The following is a 21,839-nucleotide window of genomic DNA, read 5'->3' as shown; positions in this document are numbered from 1 at the left end:
GACATTCAGCCAGCCAGGTATCCTGCCTGCAGTAGATGGAATGTGGCAATGGAACGCTGCTGCGCGTGTCATAATAGGCTCTGAGCCTTTATATACCTGTGCACAGCAGCAGCCACCTTCAGTCTGCTGCTGGACAGCCAGCAGCAGCAGCAGCAGGAGAGGTATGTAATCAGGAGCCCTCCTGCTAAGGGTAGACAGCTGCTCGTTCCACCCCACCCCCCGCCTTAATTGGTTCTCCTCCCTTCCAACGGTGTTGAGGCGGGTGGGAACAGCAGGGGGTGAAGGTGCTGTGTTTAAAGAGGTGGAGTTATGCAGATCTAAAACGCGTGGATTGCAGCAGCAGCAAGCCGAAAAGTGCAGGCATGTAAGGGATCTAGAGGTTGACAACATGTCTTCTTAACGGGAGTCCAGGAGCTCATCTCCACAAATGGACTTTTCAGGATCCTTGGGTGGCTCCGTAGTTTGAAACCAATTCTGGTTATCGCTTCTCGGCCTTTTGGCTAAGATCAAGTGTAGTATCTGTTCTTATCAGTTTAATATCTGATACGTCCCCTATCTGGGGACCATATATTAAATGGATTTTTAGAACAGGGAGATGGAAAAAGAGCTTGCTCTGTCCACTCCACGCATTGACCTGGTATTGCAGTATCTCCAGGACCGGTGCACCCCTTCTTTAATGCAGTTTCTAAAATCAGAAAGAATTGAATTCAATGTTTTTTGTTCATTTTGCTTGTTTGTCGGATTTTGGGATGGACTCTTTGGCTTTGCTTTTCTTCTCCTCATTGGATTTTTCATGTTCAAAGTTGCAGAAGCCAGATTACAAGCTCATTTTGGTTCAACTTCAGCAACTGTGCATTGCATTGCCATGTAATGTGATGCAATGCTATCTTTCTAGCTCTCCCTTTTTACTTCCTTTTGGATAAACAGACATATTAGGCAAGCATTTTGGAGCTTTCACCTAAATAACTACAGGTGGTGAGATAAGCTGCACAATATAATTGACCTTTCAGTATATTGTTGCACACACACCATCTATTTAGCAAATGCCCTTGTTATCAACAGCAGCCTTTTAAACTCACCTGAGCTAACAGGTATGTGCGCTGGTTACTCTGCTGCGCTTAAAATTTCTTTTTTGGTTTGCTACAATGCCTTTTCTGAAACGTTGTCTCCTTCTGCTGGAACACTGACTTCTTTCATTTAATGCCTGCAGACTATAAAAGAGAACCCAACCCAAAAAGTTTGGTTGATTAGTCTGTGGCATTCTGTTAAACTGTTGCTTATGGCGGTCTCTGTGAGCTTCTCAGCGACATTCAGCCAGCCAGGTATCCTGCCTGCAGTAGATGGAATGTGGCAATGGAACGCTGGCTGCGCGTGTCATAATAGGCTCTGAGCCTTTATATACCTGTGCACAGCAGCAGCCACCTTCAGTCTGCTGCTGGACAGCCAGCAGCAGCAGCAGGAGAGGTATGTAATCAGGAGCCCTCCTGCTAAGGGTAGACAGCTGCTCGTTCCACCCCACCCCCCGCCTTAATTGGTTCTCCTCCCTTCCAACGGTGTTGAGGCGGGTGGGAACAGCAGGGGGTGAAGGTGCTGTGTTTAAAGAGGTGGAGTTATGCAGATCTAAAACGCGTGGATTGCAGCAGCAGCAAGCCGAAAAGTGCAGGCATGTAAGGGATCTAGAGGTTGACAACATGTCTTCTTAACGGGAGTCCAGGAGCTCATCTCCACAAATGGACTTTTCAGGATCCTTGGGTGGCTCCGTAGTTTGAAACCAATTCTGGTTATCGTTTCTCGGCCTTTTGGCTAAGATCAAGTGTAGTATCTGTTCTTATCAGTTTAATATCTGATACGTCCCCTATCTGGGGACCATATATTAAATGGATTTTTAGAACAGGGAGATGGAAAAAGAGCTTGCTCTGTCCACTCCACGCATTGACCTGGTATTGCAGTATCTCCAGGACCGGTGCACCCCTTCTTTAATGCAGTTTCTAAAATCAGAAAGAATTGAATTCAATGTTTTTTGTTCATTTTGCTTGTTTGTCGGATTTTGGGATGGACTCTTTGGTTTTGCTTTTCTTCTCCTCATTGGATTTTTCATGTTCAAAGTTGCAGAAGCCAGATTACAAGCTCATTTTGGTTCAACTTCAGCAACTGTGCATTGCATTGCCATGTAATGTGATGCAATGCTATCTTTCTAGCTCTCCCTTTTTACTTCCTTTTGGATAAACAGACATATTAGGCAAGCATTTTGGAGCTTTCACCTAAATAACTACAGGTGGTGAGATAAGCTGCACAATATAATTGACCTTTCAGTATATTGTTGCACACACACCATCTATTTAGCAAATGCCCTTGTTATCAACAGCAGCCTTTTAAACTCACCTGAGCTAACAGGTATGTGCGCTGGTTACTCTGCTGCGCTTAAAATTTTTTTTTTGTTTTGCTACAATGCCTTTTCTGAAACGTTGTCTCCTTCTGCTGGAACACTGACTTCTTTCATTTAATGCCTACAGACTATAAAAGAGAACCCAACCCAAAAAGTTTGGTTGATTAGTCTGTGGCATTCTGTTAAACTGTTGCTTATGGCGGTCTCTGTGAGCTTCTCAGCGACATTCAGCCAGCCAGGTATCCTGCCTGCAGTAGATGGAATGTGGCAATGGAACGCTGGCTGCGCGTGTCATAATAGGCTCTGAGCCTTTATATACCTGTGCACAGCAGCAGCCACCTTCAGTCTGCTGCTGGACAGCCAGCAGCAGCAGCAGCAGGAGAGGTATGTAATCAGGAGCCCTCCTGCTAAGGGTAGACAGCTGCTCGTTCCACCCCACCCCCCGCCTTAATTGGTTCTCCTCCCTTCCAACGGTGTTGAGGCGGGTGGGAACAGCAGGGGGTGAAGGTGCTGTGTTTAAAGAGGTGGAGTTATGCAGATCTAAAACGCGTGGATTGCAGCAGCAGCAAGCCGAAAAGTGCAGGCATGTAAGGGATCTAGAGGTTGACAACATGTCTTCTTAACGGGAGTCCAGGAGCTCATCTCCACAAATGGACTTTTCAGGATCCTTGGGTGGCTCCGTAGTTTGAAACCAATTCTGGTTATCGCTTCTCGGCCTTTTGGCTAAGATCAAGTGTAGTATCTTTCGAAAAGGCGGTTTTGGATGTTGGCCGCCCTAGTAGATTGATACATTATGCACACTGGGGTTTAGGCGCTTGTTAGTACGCCAGGTGGCTAATATAGTCATCTGGTGGAAAGCATGGCCCCCCAGGATCGACGCCATTGGGCCGGGGGAGATCGAAAGCCCGAAGTGTGAAGTGCCCCAGGAGTGGTGACCCTGGGGTGCCTTAACTCACTGGGATTGGGAACCCCACTTGAGTTTATGGCACATTTGCACAAGCACTTTAAATTTTCTTTCTTCGCACACACCCTTATTCCGGGCCTTCTGGCCTTAGGATGGGGAATTTTTCAATTCCCGGTCGAAGGTCCGGGCAGTATTATACTGTGAAACCTTCACTATTTATTTAATTTCTTTGTCACTGTGTGTCCACTTATTCACGTGTGTCACGTCCTACTAGGATTTTGTCGGGATGCGGTTCCCTTACGGGTTACTCTCTTGGCAGGTCTAGGGGGGGAGTGTGTGGCCATCAGGTTCCGCTCCCCCCTGAACCCCCCTGGCTCTCCTCTTTCGGGAGGAGAGCGTTGTTGGCTCCCCTCTTCCGGGAGGGGAGCACAGTCTTTGGCTCCCAGTGCCTTGCTCGGGTGAGAACTCGGGCAGGTGCTGGGGGTAAGATTGGGTCGCCTCTGGCTCCGGCTGGAGGTGGCTATTTGTCCCTGTTCCTCACTGTGGCCTTCTGGCTCGGAGGGACGGGGAATGGTTTGGGGGACCCTTCTCCTTTTGGAGAGGGTTTCAAGAAGACCAGCATCCTAGTGCACTTTTTTTGTGGCACTTGTCACTTTTTTAAGCGCACTCGGGTTTTGTACACGAATTCGGGCTTTCGATAATAAAAAAAATCTGTTCTTATCAGTTTAATATCTGATACGTCCCCTATCTGGGGACCATATATTAAATGGATTTTTAGAACAGGGAGATGGAAAAAGAGCTTGCTCTGTCCACTCCACGCATTGACCTGGTATTGCAGTATCTCCAGGACCGGTGCACCCCTTCTTTAATGCAGTTTCTAAAATCAGAAAGAATTGAATTCAATGTTTTTTGTTCATTTTGCTTGTTTGTCGGATTTTGGGATGGACTCTTTGGCTTTGCTTTTCTTCTCCTCATTGGATTTTTCATGTTCAAAGTTGCAGAAGCCAGATTACAAGCTCATTTTGGTTCAACTTCAGCAACTGTGCATTGCATTGCCATGTAATGTGATGCAATGCTATCTTTCTAGCTCTCCCTTTTTACTTCCTTTTGGATAAACAGACATATTAGGCAAGCATTTTGGAGCTTTCACCTAAATAACTACAGGTGGTGAGATAAGCTGCACAATATAATTGACCTTTCAGTATATTGTTGCACACACACCATCTATTTAGCAAATGCCCTTGTTATCAACAGCAGCCTTTTAAACTCACCTGAGCTAACAGGTATGTGCGCTGGTTACTCTGCTGCGCTTAAAATTTCTTTTTTGGTTTGCTACAATGCCTTTTCTGAAACGTTGTCTCCTTCTGCTGGAACACTGACTTCTTTCATTTAATGCCTGCAGACTATAAAAGAGAACCCAACCCAAAAAGTTTGGTTGATTAGTCTGTGGCATTCTGTTAAACTGTTGCTTATGGCGGTCTCTGTGAGCTTCTCAGCGACATTCAGCCAGCCAGGTATCCTGCCTGCAGTAGATGGAATGTGGCAATGGAACGCTGCTGCGCGTGTCATAATAGGCTCTGAGCCTTTATATACCTGTGCACAGCAGCAGCCACCTTCAGTCTGCTGCTGGACAGCCAGCAGCAGCAGCAGCAGGAGAGGTATGTAATCAGGAGCCCTCCTGCTAAGGGTAGACAGCTGCTCGTTCCACCCCACCCCCCGCCTTAATTGGTTCTCCTCCCTTCCAACGGTGTTGAGGCGGGTGGGAACAGCAGGGGGTGAAGGTGCTGTGTTTAAAGAGGTGGAGTTATGCAGATCTAAAACGCGTGGATTGCAGCAGCAGCAAGCCGAAAAGTGCAGGCATGTAAGGGATCTAGAGGTTGACAACATGTCTTCTTAACGGGAGTCCAGGAGCTCATCTCCACAAATGGACTTTTCAGGATCCTTGGGTGGCTCCGTAGTTTGAAACCAATTCTGGTTATCGCTTCTCGGCCTTTTGGCTAAGATCAAGTGCAGTGATCTAGCGGCTGCTGCCTTGGTCTTGGCTGAGAGGTGCTCGGGGTACCCGGCTCCTTGGCCTGGGGGGATCGCTCTGTTTTTCAGCAGGGCTTCACCTCCCTGCTGCTATTAGGGAGTCGGATTAGTCCCCGGGCAACGGGAGGCGATCATCTACCTGGCACTTCGGTGTTGAAGGTTTCTATTGAGAAGAGGAGAACCTGTTTGTGAAGAAGATGTCTGCAGCATCACATGAAGGAGAGGAAGATCATGTGCCTGAATTCGCTAAGGTGCAGAATTCTATTCGTTTGGTTGTTCAGGAGAACTTTCGAGATCAAAAGGATTTTAGGTATGTGATGAGTCAAGTTCTTGTGGATCTTTTTGGTTTGAAGACAGAAGAAGTGTTGGCGATAATGGACTACCCCAGGAGGGGTGTTTATGATATAGTTTTTGTTGACAAAGTTTTTTTTGAAGGATATCTAAGGAAAATGACTGCAAGCCAGGATAAAAGAATGGAGGGGATAAGTGTAATGCCACACTTCCCCGTTAGAGATAAATGGATCATTGTTAAAATGTACTCTCCATTGGTGGACGAAGAGGATGTTCTTACATTTTTGGAGTTTTTTTGTTTGTCAGTAACACCAAAAGGGAAGATTTATAATGAATTTGGTTTTTGGACTTCGAAGTGGAAATTTTTGGTCCGTTTCAAAGAAGATGAGCAGGGGACTGTGTTGCTTCCCCCAGCTAGGTTTAAGTTGGGTAATATAAATGGTGATATTTTTTTCAGTGGTATACCCACTTTTTGTCGAGTTTGTCGTCAATACGGGCATGGAAAGGAAAATTGTTCGGGTGGTGTATGTGGTTTTTGCAAAAAAGGTGATCATGAGTCAAAGGATTGTAAAGATCGGAGGAAGTGCAACTTGTGTCAGGAAGATACGCATGTTTTTAAGAATTGCCCAAAGAGGAAAAGAAATAAAGAGAAGGAGGTAGTGGTTAAAAAGGTTTTGGTAGAGAGAAAGGAGGAAAGTGTAGAAAAGGTGTTGGTGGTAAAGGGAAAAGAAAGCAAACCTGTAGGAGTGCAGAGGGAGATGGAGAAAACAAGAGTAGATTGGGGGGATAGGGTAGAGAGTGAAATGGGAGGTGTAAGTCAGGGAACTGGCCGTGGTAAGGTTAAAAAGCAAGAAAAGAGAAAGGAACAGGAAGTGGAGGTGGCAATGGAAGAAAATATAGTTGTTTTTCAACAACCTATGTTTATAAAGAATGCAGAATATTTTAACCGGTTGTACCGTAAGTTGTATGATGAGAAACGTTTGGACTATCTTATAGAGAATGTTAGGAAAGAACTAATAAGAGATAAAAATGTTTTTTGTGTGAAATATAGAATACCAGATGGTGTATCGAAACAAGTTTTTTCAGCATCAAGGGTTGAAGATTTGTCCCTTAAGGTTCTGAGTTGGGTTGGGGTTCATGCTTTTGATAATGGTTACAAGTATTTTACTTGATGTTATTACTGTTGTTAATACAGTTATAATTTAATTTTTATTTTTTTGGTATCCATTCAGGTTCTGAAACATTTCTTTCTTTGTAAGTATTGTTGTATTTTTGTAATTTTTTTTTCTGACATTAAAAGTACCAAAACCTGATGATGATTTAAGTTGGAGTCCACGTCTTGTCTCCCTTTGGGGAGAAGAGGACTGTGGAGTGGACTTTAATTTTAACCTGAATAGGTTTTAAAAAAAAAAAAAAAAAAAAATCTGTTCTTATCAGTTTAATATCTGATACGTCCCCTATCTGGGGACCATATATTAAATGGATTTTTAGAACAGGGAGATGGAAAAAGAGCTTGCTCTGTCCACTCCACGCATTGACCTGGTATTGCAGTATCTCCAGGACCGGTGCACCCCTTCTTTAATGCAGTTTCTAAAATCAGAAAGAATTGAATTCAATGTTTTTTGTTCATTTTGCTTGTTTGTCGGATTTTGGGATGGACTCTTTGGCTTTGCTTTTCTTCTCCTCATTGGATTTTTCATGTTCAAAGTTGCAGAAGCCAGATTACAAGCTCATTTTGGTTCAACTTCAGCAACTGTGCATTGCATTGCCATGTAATGTGATGCAATGCTATCTTTCTAGCTCTCCCTTTTTACTTCCTTTTGGATAAACAGACATATTAGGCAAGCATTTTGGAGCTTTCACCTAAATAACTACAGGTGGTGAGATAAGCTGCACAATATAATTGACCTTTCAGTATATTGTTGCACACACACCATCTATTTAGCAAATGCCCTTGTTATCAACAGCAGCCTTTTAAACTCACCTGAGCTAACAGGTATGTGCGCTGGTTACTCTGCTGCGCTTAAAATTTCTTTTTTGGTTTGCTACAATGCCTTTTCTGAAACGTTGTCTCCTTCTGCTGGAACACTGACTTCTTTCATTTAATGCCTGCAGACTATAAAAGAGAACCCAACCCAAAAAGTTTGGTTGATTAGTCTGTGGCATTCTGTTAAACTGTTGCTTATGGCGGTCTCTGTGAGCTTCTCAGCGACATTCAGCCAGCCAGGTATCCTGCCTGCAGTAGATGGAATGTGGCAATGGAACGCTGGCTGCGCGTGTCATAATAGGCTCTGAGCCTTTATATACCTGTGCACGGCAGCAGCCACCTTCAGTCTGCTGCTGGACAGCCAGCAGCAGCAGCAGGAGAGGTATGTAATCAGGAGCCCTCCTGCTAAGGGTAGACAGCTGCTCGTTCCACCCCACCCCCCGCCTTAATTGGTTCTCCTCCCTTCCAACGGTGTTGAGGCGGGTGGGAACAGCAGGGGGTGAAGGTGCTGTGTTTAAAGAGGTGGAGTTATGCAGATCTAAAACGCGTGGATTGCAGCAGCAGCAAGCCGAAAAGTGCAGGCATGTAAGGGATCTAGAGGTTGACAACATGTCTTCTTAACGGGAGTCCAGGAGCTCATCTCCACAAATGGACTTTTCAGGATCCTTGGGTGGCTCCGTAGTTTGAAACCAATTCTGGTTATCGCTTCTCGGCCTTTTGGCTAAGATCAAGTGTAGTATCTGTTCTTATCAGTTTAATATCTGATACGTCCCCTATCTGGGGACCATATATTAAATGGATTTTTAGAACAGGGAGATGGAAAAAGAGCTTGCTCTGTCCACTCCACGCATTGACCTGGTATTGCAGTATCTCCAGGACCGGTGCACCCCTTCTTTAATGCAGTTTCTAAAATCAGAAAGAATTGAATTCAATGTTTTTTGTTCATTTTGCTTGTTTGTCGGATTTTGGGATGGACTCTTTGGCTTTGCTTTTCTTCTCCTCATTGGATTTTTCATGTTCAAAGTTGCAGAAGCCAGATTACAAGCTCATTTTGGTTCAACTTCAGCAACTGTGCATTGCATTGCCATGTAATGTGATGCAATGCTATCTTTCTAGCTCTCCCTTTTTACTTCCTTTTGGATAAACAGACATATTAGGCAAGCATTTTGGAGCTTTCACCTAAATAACTACAGGTGGTGAGATAAGCTGCACAATATAATTGACCTTTCAGTATATTGTTGCACACACACCATCTATTTAGCAAATGCCCTTGTTATCAACAGCAGCCTTTTAAACTCACCTGAGCTAACAGGTATGTGCGCTGGTTACTCTGCTGCGCTTAAAATTTCTTTTTTGGTTTGCTACAATGCCTTTTCTGAAACGTTGTCTCCTTCTGCTGGAACACTGACTTCTTTCATTTAATGCCTGCAGACTATAAAAGAGAACCCAACCCAAAAAGTTTGGTTGATTAGTCTGTGGCATTCTGTTAAACTGTTGCTTATGGCGGTCTCTGTGAGCTTCTCAGCGACATTCAGCCAGCCAGGTATCCTGCCTGCAGTAGATGGAATGTGGCAATGGAACGCTGGCTGCGCGTGTCATAATAGGCTCTGAGCCTTTATATACCTGTGCACAGCAGCAGCCACCTTCAGTCTGCTGCTGGACAGCCAGCAGCAGCAGCAGCAGGAGAGGTATGTAATCAGGAGCCCTCCTGCTAAGGGTAGACAGCTGCTCGTTCCACCCCACCCCCCGCCTTAATTGGTTCTCCTCCCTTCCAACGGTGTTGAGGCGGGTGGGAACAGCAGGGGGTGAAGGTGCTGTGTTTAAAGAGGTGGAGTTATGCAGATCTAAAACGCGTGGATTGCAGCAGCAGCAAGCCGAAAAGTGCAGGCATGTAAGGGATCTAGAGGTTGACAACATGTCTTCTTAACGGGAGTCCAGGAGCTCATCTCCACAAATGGACTTTTCAGGATCCTTGGGTGGCTCCGTAGTTTGAAACCAATTCTGGTTATCGCTTCTCGGCCTTTTGGCTAAGATCAAGTGTAGTATCTGTTCTTATCAGTTTAATATCTGATACGTCCCCTACCTGGGGACCATATATTAAATGGATTTTTAGAACAGGGAGATGGAAAAAGAGCTTGCTCTGTCCACTCCACGCATTGACCTGGTATTGCAGTATCTCCAGGACCGGTGCACCCCTTCTTTAATGCAGTTTCTAAAATCAGAAAGAATTGAATTCAATGTTTTTTGTTCATTTTGCTTGTTTGTCGGATTTTGGGATGGACTCTTTGGCTTTGCTTTTCTTCTCCTCATTGGATTTTTCATGTTCAAAGTTGCAGAAGCCAGATTACAAGCTCATTTTGGTTCAACTTCAGCAACTGTGCATTGCATTGCCATGTAATGTGATGCAATGCTATCTTTCTAGCTCTCCCTTTTTACTTCCTTTTGGATAAACAGACATATTAGGCAAGCATTTTGGAGCTTTCACCTAAATAACTACAGGTGGTGAGATAAGCTGCACAATATAATTGACCTTTCAGTATATTGTTGCACACACACCATCTATTTAGCAAATGCCCTTGTTATCAACAGCAGCCTTTTAAACTCACCTGAGCTAACAGGTATGTGCGCTGGTTACTCTGCTGCGCTTAAAATTTCTTTTTTGGTTTGCTACAATGCCTTTTCTGAAACGTTGTCTCCTTCTGCTGGAACACTGACTTCTTTCATTTAATGCCTGCAGACTATAAAAGAGAACCCAACCCAAAAAGTTTGGTTGATTAGTCTGTGGCATTCTGTTAAACTGTTGCTTATGGCGGTCTCTGTGAGCTTCTCAGCGACATTCAGCCAGCCAGGTATCCTGCCTGCAGTAGATGGAATGTGGCAATGGAACGCTGGCTGCGCGTGTCATAATAGGCTCTGAGCCTTTATATACCTGTGCACAGCAGCAGCCACCTTCAGTCTGCTGCTGGACAGCCAGCAGCAGCAGCAGCAGGAGAGGTATCTAATCAGGAGCCCTCCTGCTAAGGGTAGACAGCTGCTCGTTCCACCCCACCCCCCGCCTTAATTGGTTCTCCTCCCTTCCAACGGTGTTGAGGCGGGTGGGAACAGCAGGGGGTGAAGGTGCTGTGTTTAAAGAGGTGGAGTTATGCAGATCTAAAACGCGTGGATTGCAGCAGCAGCAAGCCGAAAAGTGCAGGCATGTAAGGGATCTAGAGGTTGACAACATGTCTTCTTAACGGGAGTCCAGGAGCTCATCTCCACAAATGGACTTTTCAGGATCCTTGGGTGGCTCCGTAGTTTGAAACCAATTCTGGTTATCGCTTCTCGGCCTTTTGGCTAAGATCAAGTGTAGTATCTGTTCTTATCAGTTTAATATCTGATACGTCCCCTATCTGGGGACCATATATTAAATGGATTTTTAGAACAGGGAGATGGAAAAAGAGCTTGCTCTGTCCACTCCACGCATTGACCTGGTATTGCAGTATCTCCAGGACCGGTGCACCCCTTCTTTAATGCAGTTTCTAAAATCAGAAAGAATTGAATTCAATGTTTTTTGTTCATTTTGCTTGTTTGTCAGATTTTGGGATGGACTCTTTGGCTTTGCTTTTCTTCTCCTCATTGGATTTTTCATGTTCAAAGTTGCAGAAGCCAGATTACAAGCTCATTTTGGTTCAACTTCAGCAACTGTGCATTGCATTGCCATGTAATGTGATGCAATGCTATCTTTCTAGCTCTCCCTTTTTACTTCCTTTTGGATAAACAGACATATTAGGCAAGCATTTTGGAGCTTTCACCTAAATAACTACAGGTGGTGAGATAAGCTGCACAATATAATTGACCTTTCAGTATATTGTTGCACACACACCATCTATTTAGCAAATGCCCTTGTTATCAACAGCAGCCTTTTAAACTCACCTGAGCTAACAGGTATGTGCGCTGGTTACTCTGCTGCGCTTAAAATTTCTTTTTTGGTTTGCTACAATGCCTTTTCTGAAACGTTGTCTCCTTCTGCTGGAACACTGACTTCTTTCATTTAATGCCTGCAGACTATAAAAGAGAACCCAACCCAAAAAGTTTGGTTGATTAGTCTGTGGCATTCTGTTAAACTGTTGCTTATGGCGGTCTCTGTGAGCTTCTCAGCGACATTCAGCCAGCCAGGTATCCTGCCTGCAGTAGATGGAATGTGGCAATGGAACGCTGGCTGCGCGTGTCATAATAGGCTCTGAGCCTTTATATACCTGTGCACAGCAGCAGCCACCTTCAGTCTGCTGCTGGACAGCCAGCAGCAGCAGCAGCAGGAGAGGTATGTAATCAGGAGCCCTCCTGCTAAGGGTAGACAGCTGCTCGTTCCACCCCACCCCCCGCCTTAATTGGTTCTCCTCCCTTCCAACGGTGTTGAGGCTGGTGGGAACAGCAGGGGGTGAAGGTGCTGTGTTTAAAGAGGTGGAGTTATGCAGATCTAAAACGCGTGGATTGCAGCAGCAGCAAGCCGAAAAGTGCAGGCATGTAAGGGATCTAGAGGTTGACAACATGTCTTCTTAACGGGAGTCCAGGAGCTCATCTCCACAAATGGACTTTTCAGGATCCTTGGGTGGCTCCGTAGTTTGAAACCAATTCTGGTTATCGCTTCTCGGCCTTTTGGCTAAGATCAAGTGTAGTATCTGTTCTTATCAGTTTAATATCTGATACGTCCCCTATCTGGGGACCATATATTAAATGGATTTTTAGAACAGGGAGATGGAAAAAGAGCTTGCTCTGTCCACTCCACGCATTGACCTGGTATTGCAGTATCTCCAGGACCGGTGCACCCCTTCTTTAATGCAGTTTCTAAAATCAGAAAGAATTGAATTCAATGTTTTTTTGTTCATTTTGCTTGTTTGTCGGATTTTGGGATGGACTCTTTGGCTTTGCTTTTCTTCTCCTCATTGGATTTTTCATGTTCAAAGTTGCAGAAGCCAGATTACAAGCTCATTTTGGTTCAACTTCAGCAACTGTGCATTGCATTGCCATGTAATGTGATGCAATGCTATCTTTCTAGCTCTCCCTTTTTACTTCCTTTTGGATAAACAGACATATTAGGCAAGCATTTTGGAGCTTTCACCTAAATAACTACAGGTGGTGAGATAAGCTGCACAATATAATTGACCTTTCAATATATTGTTGCACACACACCATCTATTTAGCAAATGCCCTTGTTATCAACAGCAGCCTTTTAAACTCACCTGAGCTAACAGGTATGTGCGCTGGTTACTCTGCTGCGCTTAAAATTTCTTTTTTGGTTTGCTACAATGCCTTTTCTGAAACGTTGTCTCCTTCTGCTGGAACACTGACTTCTTTCATTTAATGCCTGCAGACTATAAAAGAGAACCCAACCCAAAAAGTTTGGTTGATTAGTCTGTGGCATTCTGTTAAACTGTTGCTTATGGCGGTCTCTGTGAGCTTCTCAGCGACATTCAGCCAGCCAGGTATCCTGCCTGCAGTAGATGGAATGTGGCAATGGAACGCTGGCTGCGCGTGTCATAATAGGCTCTGAGCCTTTATATACCTGTGCACAGCAGCAGCCACCTTCAGTCTGCTGCTGGACAGCCAGCAGCAGCAGCAGCAGGAGAGGTATGTAATCAGGAGCCCTCCAGCTAAGGGTAGACAGCTGCTCGTTCCACCCCACCCCCCGCCTTAATTGGTTCTCCTCCCTTCCAACGGTGTTGAGGCGGGTGGGAACAGCAGGGGGTGAAGGTGCTGTGTTTAAAGAGGTGGAGTTATGCAGATCTAAAACGCGTGGATTGCAGCAGCAGCAAGCCGAAAAGTGCAGGCATGTAAGGGATCTAGAGGTTGACAACATGTCTTCTTAACGGGAGTCCAGGAGCTCATCTCCACAAATGGACTTTTCAGGATCCTTGGGTGGCTCCGTAGTTTGAAACCAATTCTGGTTATCGCTTCTCGGCCTTTTGGCTAAGATCAAGTGTAGTATCTGTTCTTATCAGTTTAATATCTGATACGTCCCCTATCTGGGGACCATATATTAAATGGATTTTTAGAACAGGGAGATGGAAAAAGAGCTTGCTCTGTCCACTCCACGCATTGACCTGGTATTGCAGTATCTCCAGGACCGGTGCACCCCTTCTTTAATGCAGTTTCTAAAATCAGAAAGAATTGAATTCAATGTTTTTTGTTCATTTTGCTTGTTTGTCGGATTTTGGGATGGACTCTTTGGCTTTGCTTTTCTTCTCCTCATTGGATTTTTCATGTTCAAAGTTGCAGAAGCCAGATTACAAGCTCATTTTGGTTCAACTTCAGCAACTGTGCATTGCATTGCCATGTAATGTGATGCAATGCTATCTTTCTAGCTCTCCCTTTTTACTTCCTTTTGGATAAACAGACATATTAGGCAAGCATTTTGGAGCTTTCACCTAAATAACTACAGGTGGTGAGATAAGCTGCACAATATAATTGACCTTTCAGTATATTGTTGCACACACACCATCTATTTAGCAAATGCCCTTGTTATCAACAGCAGCCTTTTAAACTCACCTGAGCTAACAGGTATGTGCGCTGGTTACTCTGCTGCGCTTAAAATTTCTTTTTTGGTTTGCTACAATGCCTTTTCTGAAACGTTGTCTCCTTCTGCTGGAACACTGACTTCTTTCATTTAATGCCTGCAGACTATAAAAGAGAACCCAACCCAAAAAGTTTGGTTGATTAGTCTGTGGCATTCTGTTAAACTGTTGCTTATGGCGGTCTCTGTGAGCTTCTCAGCGACATTCAGCCAGCCAGGTATCCTGCCTGCAGTAGATGGAATGTGGCAATGGAACGCTGGCTGCGCGTGTCATAATAGGCTCTGAGCCTTTATATACCTGTGCACAGCAGCAGCCACCTTCAGTCTGCTGCTGGACAGCCAGCAGCAGCAGCAGCAGGAGAGGTATGTAATCAGGAGCCCTCCTGCTAAGGGTAGACAGCTGCTCGTTCCACCCCACCCCCCGCCTTAATTGGTTCTCCTCCCTTCCAACGGTGTTGAGGCGGGTGGGAACAGCAGGGGGTGAAGGTGCTGTGTTTAAAGAGGTGGAGTTATGCAGATCTAAAACGCGTTGATTGCAGCAGCAGCAAGCCGAAAAGTGCAGGCATGTAAGGGATCTAGAGGTTGACAACATGTCTTCTTAACGGGAGTCCAGGAGCTCATCTCCACAAATGGACTTTTCAGGATCCTTGGGTGGCTCCGTAGTTTGAAACCAATTCTGGTTATCGCTTCTCGGCCTTTTGGCTAAGATCAAGTGTAGTATCTGTTCTTATCAGTTTAATATCTGATACGTCCCCTATCTGGGGACCATATATTAAATGGATTTTTAGAACAGGGAGATGGAAAAAGAGCTTGCTCTGTCCACTCCACGCATTGACCTGGTATTGCAGTATCTCCAGGACCGGTGCACCCCTTCTTTAATGCAGTTTCTAAAATCAGAAAGAATTGAATTCAATGTTTTTTTGTTCATTTTGCTTGTTTGTCGGATTTTGGGATGGACTCTTTGGCTTTGCTTTTCTTCTCCTCATTGGATTTTTCATGTTCAAAGTTGCAGAAGCCAGATTACAAGCTCATTTTGGTTCAACTTCAGCAACTGTGCATTGCATTGCCATGTAATGTGATGCAATGCTATCTTTCTAGCTCTCCCTTTTTACTTCCTTTTGGATAAACAGACATATTAGGCAAGCATTTTGGAGCTTTCACCTAAATAACTACAGGTGGTGAGATAAGCTGCACAATATAATTGACCTTTCAGTATATTGTTGCACACACACCATCTATTTAGCAAATGCCCTTGTTATCAACAGCAGCCTTTTAAACTCACCTGAGCTAACAGGTATGTGCGCTGGTTACTCTGCTGCGCTTAAAATTTCTTTTTTGGTTTGCTACAATGCCTTTTCTGAAACGTTGTCTCCTTCTGCTGGAACACTGACTTCTTTCATTTAATGCCTGCAGACTATAAAAGAGAACCCAACCCAAAAAGTTTGGTTGATTAGTCTGTGGCATTCTGTTAAACTGTTGCTTATGGCGGTCTCTGTGAGCTTCTCAGCGACATTCAGCCAGCCAGGTATCCTGCCTGCAGTAGATGGAATGTGGCAATGGAACGCTGGCTGCGCGTGTCATAATAGGCTCTGAGCCTTTATATACCTGTGCACAGCAGCAGCCACCTTCAGTCTGCTGCTGGACAGCCAGCAGCAGCAGCAGGAGAGGTATGTAATCAGGAGCCCTCCTGCTAAGGGTAGACAGCTGCTCGTTCCACCCCACCCCCCGCCTTAATTGGTTCTCCTCCCTTCCAACGGTGTTGAGGCGGGTGGGAACAGCAGGGGGTGAAGGTGCTGTGTTTAAAGAGGTGGAGTTATGCAGATCTAAAACGCGTGGATTGCAGCAGCAGCAAGCCGAAAAGTGCAGGCATGTAAGGGATCTAGAGGTTGACAACATGTCTTCTTAACGGGAGTCCAGGAGCTCATCTCCACAAATGGACTTTTCAGGATCCTTGGGTGGCTCCGTAGTTTGAAACCAATTCTGGTTATCGCTTCTCGGCCTTTTGGCTAAGATCAAGTGTAATATCTGTTCTTATCAGTTTAATATCTGATACGTCCCCTATCTGGGGACCATATATTAAATGGATTTTTAGAACAGGGAGATGGAAAAAGAGCTTGCTCTGTCCACTCCACGCATTGACCTGGTATTGCAGTGTCTCCAGGACCGGTGCACCCCTTCTTTAATGCAGTTTCTAAAATCAGAAAGAATTGAATTCAATGTTTTTTGTTCATTTTGCTTGTTTGTCGGATTTTGGGATGGACTCTTTGGCTTTGCTTTTCTTCTCCTCATTGGATTTTTCATGTTCAAAGTTGCAGAAGCCAGATTACAAGCTCATTTTGGTTCAACTTCAGCAACTGTGCATTGCATTGCCATGTAATGTGATGCAATGCTATCTTTCTAGCTCTCCCTTTTTACTTCCTTTTGGATAAACAGACATATTAGGCAAGCATTTTGGAGCTTTCACCTAAATAACTACAGGTGGTGAGATAAGCTGCACAATATAATTGACCTTTCAGTATATTGTTGCACACACACCATCTATTTAGCAAATGCCCTTGTTATCAACAGCAGCCTTTTAAACTCACCTGAGCTAACAGGTATGTGCGCTGGTTACTCTGCTGCGCTTAAAATTTCTTTTTTGGTTTGCTACAATGCCTTTTCTGAAACGTTGTCTCCTTCTGCTGGAACACTGACTTCTTTCATTTAATGCCTGCAGACTATAAAAGAGAACCCAACCCAAAAAGTTTGGTTGATTAGTCTGTGGCATTCTGTTAAACTGTTGCTTATGGCGGTCTCTGTGAGCTTCTCAGCGACATTCAGCCAGCCAGGTATCCTGCCTGCAGTAGATGGAATGTGGCAATGGAACGCTGGCTGCGCGTGTCATAATAGGCTCTGAGCCTTTATATACCTGTGCACAGCAGCAGCCACCTTCAGTCTGCTGCTGGACAGCCAGCAGCAGCAGCAGCAGGAGAGGTATGTAATCAGGAGCCCTCCTGCTAAGGGTAGACAGCTGCTCGTTCCACCCCACCCCCCGCCTTAATTGGTTCTCCTCCCTTCCAACGGTGTTGAGGCGGGTGGGAACAGCAGGGGGTGAAGGTGCTGTGTTTAAAGAGGTGGAGTTATGCAGATCTAAAACGCGTGGATTGCAGCAGCAGCAAGCCGAAAAGTGCAGGCATGTAAGGGATCTAGAGGTTGACAACATGTCTTCTTAACGGGAGTCCAGGAGCTCATCTCCACAAATGGACTTTTCAGGATCCTTGGGTGGCTCCGTAGTTTGAAACCAATTCTGGTTATCGCTTCTCAGCCTTTTGGCTAAGATCAAGTGTAGTATCTGTTCTTATCAGTTTAATATCTGATACGTCCCCTATCTGGGGACCATATATTAAATGGATTTTTAGAACAGGGAGATGGAAAAAGAGCTTGCTCTGTCCACTCCACGCATTGACCTGGTATTGCAGTATCTCCAGGACCGGTGCACCCCTTCTTTAATGCAGTTTCTAAAATCAGAAAGAATTGAATTCAATGTTTTTTGTTCATTTTGCTTGTTTGTCGGATTTTGGGATGGACTCTTTGGCTTTGCTTTTCTTCTCCTCATTGGATTTTTCATGTTCAAAGTTGCAGAAGCCAGATTACAAGCTCATTTTGGTTCAACTTCAGCAACTGTGCATTGCATTGCCATGTAATGTGATGCAATGCTATCTTTCTAGCTCTCCCTTTTTACTTCCTTTTGGATAAACAGACATATTAGGCAAGCATTTTGGAGCTTTCACCTAAATAACTACAGGTGGTGAGATAAGCTGCACAATATAATTGACCTTTCAGTATATTGTTGCACACACACCATCTATTTAGCAAATGCCCTTGTTATCAACAGCAGCCTTTTAAACTCACCTGAGCTAACAGGTATGTGCGCTGGTTACTCTGCTGCGCTTAAAATTTCTTTTTTGGTTTGCTACAATGCCTTTTCTGAAACGTTGTCTCCTTCTGCTGGAACACTGACTTCTTTCATTTAATGCCTGCAGACTATAAAAGAGAACCCAACCCAAAAAGTTTGGTTGATTAGTCTGTGGCATTCTGTTAAACTGTTGCTTATGGCGGTCTCTGTGAGCTTCTCAGCGACATTCAGCCAGCCAGGTATCCTGCCTGCAGTAGATGGAATGTGGCAATGGAACGCTGGCTGCGCGTGTCATAATAGGCTCTGAGCCTTTATATACCTGTGCACAGCAGCAGCCACCTTCAGTCTGCTGCTGGACAGCCAGCAGCAGCAGCAGCAGGAGAGGTATATAATCAGGAGCCCTCCTGCTAAGGGTAGACAGCTGCTCGTTCCACCCCACCCCCCGCCTTAATTGGTTCTCCTCCCTTCCAACGGTGTTGAGGCGGGTGGGAACAGCAGGGGGTGAAGGTGCTGTGTTTAAAGAGGTGGAGTTATGCAGATCTAAGACGCGTGGATTGCAGCAGCAGCAAGCCGAAAAGTGCAGGCATGTAAGGGATCTAGAGGTTGACAACATGTCTTCTTAACGGGAGTCCAGGAGCTCATCTCCACAAATGGACTTTTCAGGATCCATGGGTGGCTCCGTAGTTTGAAACCAATTCAGGTTATCGCTTCTCGGCCTTTTGACTAAGATCAAGTGTAGTATCTGTTCTTATCAGTTTAATATCTGATACGTCCCCTATCTGGGGACCATATATTAAATGGATTTTTAGAACAGGGAGATGGAAAAAGAGCTTGCTCTGTCCACTCCACGCATTGACCTGGTATTGCAGTATCTCCAGGACCGGTGCACCCCTTCTTTAATGCAGTTTCTAAAATCAGAAAGAATTGAATTCAATGTTTTTTTGTTCATTTTGCTTGTTTGTCGGATTTTGGGATGGACTCTTTGGCTTTGCTTTTCTTCTCCTCATTGGATTTTTCATGTTCAAAGTTGCAGAAGCCAGATTACAAGCTCATTTTGGTTCAACTTCAGCAACTGTGCATTGCATTGCCATGTAATGTGATGCAATGCTATCTTTCTAGCTCTCCCTTTTTACTTCCTTTTGGATAAACAGACATATTAGGCAAGCATTTTGGAGCTTTCACCTAAATAACTACAGGTGGTGAGATAAGCTGCACAATATAATTGACCTTTCAGTATATTGTTGCACACACACCATCTATTTAGCAAATGCCCTTGTTATCAACAGCAGCCTTTTAAACTCACCTGAGCTAACAGGTATGTGCGCTGGTTACTCTGCTGCGCTTAAAATTTCTTTTTTGGTTTGCTACAATGCCTTTTCTGAAACGTTGTCTCCTTCTGCTGGAACACTGACTTCTTTCATTTAATGCCTGCAGACTATAAAAGAGAACCCAACCCAAAAAGTTTGGTTGATTAGTCTGTGGCATTCTGTTAAACTGTTGCTTATGGCGGTCTCTGTGAGCTTCTCAGCGACATTCAGCCAGCCAGGTATCCTGCCTGCAGTAGATGGAATGTGGCAATGGAACGCTGGCTGCGCGTGTCATAATAGGCTCTGAGCCTTTATATACCTGTGCACAGCAGCAGCCACCTTCAGTCTGCTGCTGGACAGCCAGCAGCAGCAGCAGCAGGAGAGGTATGTAATCAGGAGCCCTCCTGCTAAGGGTAGACAGCTGCTCGTTCCACCCCACCCCCCGCCTTAATTGGTTCTCCTCCCTTCCAACGGTGTTGAGGCGGGTGGGAACAGCAGGGGGTGAAGGTGCTGTGTTTAAAGAGGTGGAGTTATGCAGATCTAAAACGCGTGGATTGCAGCAGCAGCAAGCCGAAAAGTGCAGGCATGTAAGGGATCTAGAGGTTGACAACATGTCTTCTTAACGGGAGTCCAGGAGCTCATCTCCACAAATGGACTTTTCAGGATCCTTGGGTGGCTCCGTAGTTTGAAACCAATTCTGGTTATCGCTTCTCGGCCTTTTGGCTAAGATCAAGTGTAGTATCTGTTCTTATCAGTTTAATATCTGATACGTCCCCTATCTGGGGACCATATATTAAATGGATTTTTAGAACAGGGAGATGGAAAAAGAGCTTGCTCTGTCCACTCCACGCATTGACCTGGTATTGCAGTGTCTCCAGGACCGGTGCACCCCTTCTTTAATGCAGTTTCTAAAATCAGAAAGAATTGAATTCAATGTTTTTTGTTCATTTTGCTTGTTTGTCGGATTTTGGGATGGACTCTTTGGCTTTGCTTTTCTTCTCCTCATTGGATTTTTCATGTTCAAAGTTGCAGAAGCCAGATTACAAGCTCATTTTGGTTCAACTTCAGCAACTGTGCATTGCATTGCCATGTAATGTGATGCAATGCTATCTTTCTAGCTCTCCCTTTTTACTTCCTTTTGGATAAACAGACATATTAGGCAAGCATTTTGGAGCTTTCACCTAAATAACTACAGGTGGTGAGATAAGCTGCACAATATAATTGACCTTTCAGTATATTGTTGCACACACACCATCTATTTAGCAAATGCCCTTGTTATCAACAGCAGCCTTTTAAACTCACCTGAGCTAACAGGTATGTGCGCTGGTTACTCTGCTGCGCTTAAAATTTCTTTTTTGGTTTGCTACAATGCCTTTTCTGAAACGTTGTCTCCTTCTGCTGGAACACTGACTTCTTTCATTTAATGCCTGCAGACTATAAAAGAGAACCCAACCCAAAAAGTTTGGTTGATTAGTCTGTGGCATTCTGTTAAACTGTTGCTTATGGCGGTCTCTGTGAGCTTCTCAGCGACATTCAGCCAGCCAGGTATCCTGCCTGCAGTAGATGGAATGTGGCAATGGAACGCTGGCTGCGCGTGTCATAATAGGCTCTGAGCCTTTATATACCTGTGCACAGCAGCAGCCACCTTCAGTCTGCTGCTGGACAGCCAGCAGCAGCAGCAGCAGGAGAGGTATGTAATCAGGAGCCCTCCTGCTAAGGGTAGACAGCTGCTCGTTCCACCCCACCCCCCGCCTTAATTGGTTCTCCTCCCTTCCAACGGTGTTGAGGCGGGTGGGAACAGCAGGGGGTGAAGGTGCTGTGTTTAAAGAGGTGGAGTTATGCAGATCTAAAACGCGTGGATTGCAGCAGCAGCAAGCCGAAAAGTGCAGGCATGTAAGGGATCTAGAGGTTGACAACATGTCTTCTTAACGGGAGTCCAGGAGCTCATCTCCACAAATGGACTTTTCAGGATCCTTGGGTGGCTCCGTAGTTTGAAACCAATTCTGGTTATCGCTTCTCGGCCTTTTGGCTAAGATCAAGTGTAGTATCTGTTCTTATCAGTTTAATATCTGATACGTCCCCTATCTGGGGACCATATATTAAATGGATTTTTAGAACAGGGAGATGGAAAAAGAGCTTGCTCTGTCCACTCCACGCATTGACCTGGTATTGCAGTATCTCCAGGACCGGTGCACCCCTTCTTTAATGCAGTTTCTAAAATCAGAAAGAATTGAATTCAATGTTTTTTGTTCATTTTGCTTGTTTGTCGGATTTTGGGATGGACTCTTTGGCTTTGCTTTTCTTCTCCTCATTGGATTTTTCATGTTCAAAGTTGCAGAAGCCAGATTACAAGCTCATTTTGGTTCAACTTCAGCAACTGTGCATTGCATTGCCATGTAATGTGATGCAATGCTATCTTTCTAGCTCTCCCTTTTTACTTCCTTTTGGATAAACAGACATATTAGGCAAGCATTTTGGAGCTTTCACC

General features: G+C 44.8%; 15 non-coding genes and 1 pseudogene across 15 annotated transcripts; all 16 read left to right on the top strand.

Moving 5' to 3' along the window:
• The first annotated feature begins 480 nt into the window (after positions 1-480).
• Positions 481-671, top strand: LOC141203313 (U2 spliceosomal RNA). The gene has a single exon (XR_012274406.1). It is a non-coding gene; the product is annotated as a U2 spliceosomal RNA (small nuclear RNA).
• Positions 672-1,783: 1,112 nt separating this feature from the next.
• Positions 1,784-1,974, top strand: LOC141203780 (U2 spliceosomal RNA). The gene has a single exon (XR_012274806.1). It is a non-coding gene; the product is annotated as a U2 spliceosomal RNA (small nuclear RNA).
• Positions 1,975-3,089: 1,115 nt separating this feature from the next.
• LOC141203344 (U2 spliceosomal RNA) lies at positions 3,090-3,181 on the top strand (annotated as a pseudogene).
• Positions 3,182-3,970: 789 nt separating this feature from the next.
• LOC141203208 (U2 spliceosomal RNA) lies at positions 3,971-4,153 on the top strand. Its single transcript, XR_012274339.1, has one exon. It is a non-coding gene; the product is annotated as a U2 spliceosomal RNA (small nuclear RNA).
• Positions 4,154-7,005: 2,852 nt separating this feature from the next.
• Positions 7,006-7,188, top strand: LOC141203196 (U2 spliceosomal RNA). The gene has a single exon (XR_012274329.1). It is a non-coding gene; the product is annotated as a U2 spliceosomal RNA (small nuclear RNA).
• Positions 7,189-8,300: 1,112 nt separating this feature from the next.
• On the top strand, positions 8,301-8,491 carry LOC141203301 (U2 spliceosomal RNA). The gene has a single exon (XR_012274405.1). It is a non-coding gene; the product is annotated as a U2 spliceosomal RNA (small nuclear RNA).
• Positions 8,492-9,606: 1,115 nt separating this feature from the next.
• Positions 9,607-9,797, top strand: LOC141203763 (U2 spliceosomal RNA). Its single transcript, XR_012274790.1, has one exon. It is a non-coding gene; the product is annotated as a U2 spliceosomal RNA (small nuclear RNA).
• A 1,115-nt stretch (positions 9,798-10,912) lies between these two features.
• Positions 10,913-11,103, top strand: LOC141203290 (U2 spliceosomal RNA). The gene has a single exon (XR_012274400.1). It is a non-coding gene; the product is annotated as a U2 spliceosomal RNA (small nuclear RNA).
• A 1,115-nt stretch (positions 11,104-12,218) lies between these two features.
• On the top strand, positions 12,219-12,409 carry LOC141203279 (U2 spliceosomal RNA). The gene has a single exon (XR_012274393.1). It is a non-coding gene; the product is annotated as a U2 spliceosomal RNA (small nuclear RNA).
• Positions 12,410-13,525: 1,116 nt separating this feature from the next.
• LOC141203268 (U2 spliceosomal RNA) lies at positions 13,526-13,716 on the top strand. Its single transcript, XR_012274384.1, has one exon. It is a non-coding gene; the product is annotated as a U2 spliceosomal RNA (small nuclear RNA).
• A 1,115-nt stretch (positions 13,717-14,831) lies between these two features.
• Positions 14,832-15,022, top strand: LOC141203257 (U2 spliceosomal RNA). Its single transcript, XR_012274374.1, has one exon. It is a non-coding gene; the product is annotated as a U2 spliceosomal RNA (small nuclear RNA).
• A 1,113-nt stretch (positions 15,023-16,135) lies between these two features.
• Positions 16,136-16,326, top strand: LOC141203851 (U2 spliceosomal RNA). The gene has a single exon (XR_012274875.1). It is a non-coding gene; the product is annotated as a U2 spliceosomal RNA (small nuclear RNA).
• Positions 16,327-17,441: 1,115 nt separating this feature from the next.
• LOC141203768 (U2 spliceosomal RNA) lies at positions 17,442-17,632 on the top strand. The gene has a single exon (XR_012274794.1). It is a non-coding gene; the product is annotated as a U2 spliceosomal RNA (small nuclear RNA).
• Positions 17,633-18,747: 1,115 nt separating this feature from the next.
• LOC141203862 (U2 spliceosomal RNA) lies at positions 18,748-18,938 on the top strand. Its single transcript, XR_012274885.1, has one exon. It is a non-coding gene; the product is annotated as a U2 spliceosomal RNA (small nuclear RNA).
• Positions 18,939-20,054: 1,116 nt separating this feature from the next.
• Positions 20,055-20,245, top strand: LOC141203775 (U2 spliceosomal RNA). Its single transcript, XR_012274802.1, has one exon. It is a non-coding gene; the product is annotated as a U2 spliceosomal RNA (small nuclear RNA).
• Positions 20,246-21,360: 1,115 nt separating this feature from the next.
• Positions 21,361-21,551, top strand: LOC141203245 (U2 spliceosomal RNA). Its single transcript, XR_012274367.1, has one exon. It is a non-coding gene; the product is annotated as a U2 spliceosomal RNA (small nuclear RNA).
• Positions 21,552-21,839: the final 288 nt, after the last annotated feature.

Source organism: Phyllobates terribilis, unplaced genomic scaffold (assembly GCF_046119375.1).
Source record: "Phyllobates terribilis strain yellow unplaced genomic scaffold, ASM4611937v1 Scaffold_124__1_contigs__length_5142088, whole genome shotgun sequence".
Lineage (NCBI taxonomy): Eukaryota > Metazoa > Chordata > Amphibia > Anura > Dendrobatidae > Phyllobates > Phyllobates terribilis.
The sequence above is the reverse complement of the archived record's forward strand: the minus strand, read 5'-3'. Positions and strand labels throughout refer to the sequence as shown.